The sequence below is a fragment of the Oxyura jamaicensis genome, unplaced genomic scaffold (assembly GCF_011077185.1).
Source record: "Oxyura jamaicensis isolate SHBP4307 breed ruddy duck unplaced genomic scaffold, BPBGC_Ojam_1.0 oxyUn_random_OJ72204, whole genome shotgun sequence".
NCBI classification, from domain to species: domain Eukaryota; kingdom Metazoa; phylum Chordata; class Aves; order Anseriformes; family Anatidae; genus Oxyura; species Oxyura jamaicensis.
Genome location: NW_023310917.1, coordinates 1 through 424, shown reverse-complemented (window position 1 = coordinate 424; position 424 = coordinate 1). Strand labels below are relative to the sequence as shown.

The window sequence follows — 424 nt, the reverse complement described above, 5'->3', positions numbered from 1 at the left end:
TTAAGCAAAACAATACAAATCACAGACTAATAAGGATTCTTCTGGTGGGGATTAAATATTCCTAAACACCCCCCCCCGCCCCCCTTCTCCCACTTCCACGGGGTGTTCCCTGGAAACACTCCAATTCCGGGTAATCCAATCCCTTTTACTCATTAACGCATTAAGAATTCTTCTAAGGAGAACAACGGTGAAGGTTGACAATGGATAGTTTTAACGGTTTTACCCTGAAAAGTCTCTGTTAATGCAGTCTCCCCGGTATCAGGTCTAACTGATGCTTTTACCCGGGTACGAGTCCACCCTTTCTCAGCCCTTCTTCCTGCCGTCTCAGTAACCGGGAGCACTCGGAACAGTCCTTCCCACGCAGGTTGCAGCTTCGACTCTCTCCACGTTCACAATCTCCTGCTCGGAAGGGATGGATCAGGAC

The 424-nt window shown here is 48.6% G+C and overlaps 1 long non-coding RNA gene across 1 annotated transcript in view; it reads right to left on the bottom strand.

The window, feature by feature from the left end:
* Positions 1 to 418, bottom strand: part of LOC118159827 — a 1036-nt gene extending 618 nt beyond the window's left edge. Inside the window, exon 1 of the long non-coding RNA XR_004747255.1 lies at positions 224 to 418. This is a non-coding gene — a long non-coding RNA (uncharacterized LOC118159827). The remainder of the gene's footprint in view (positions 1 to 223) is intronic.
* Between the last annotated feature and the right edge of the window lie 6 nt (positions 419 to 424).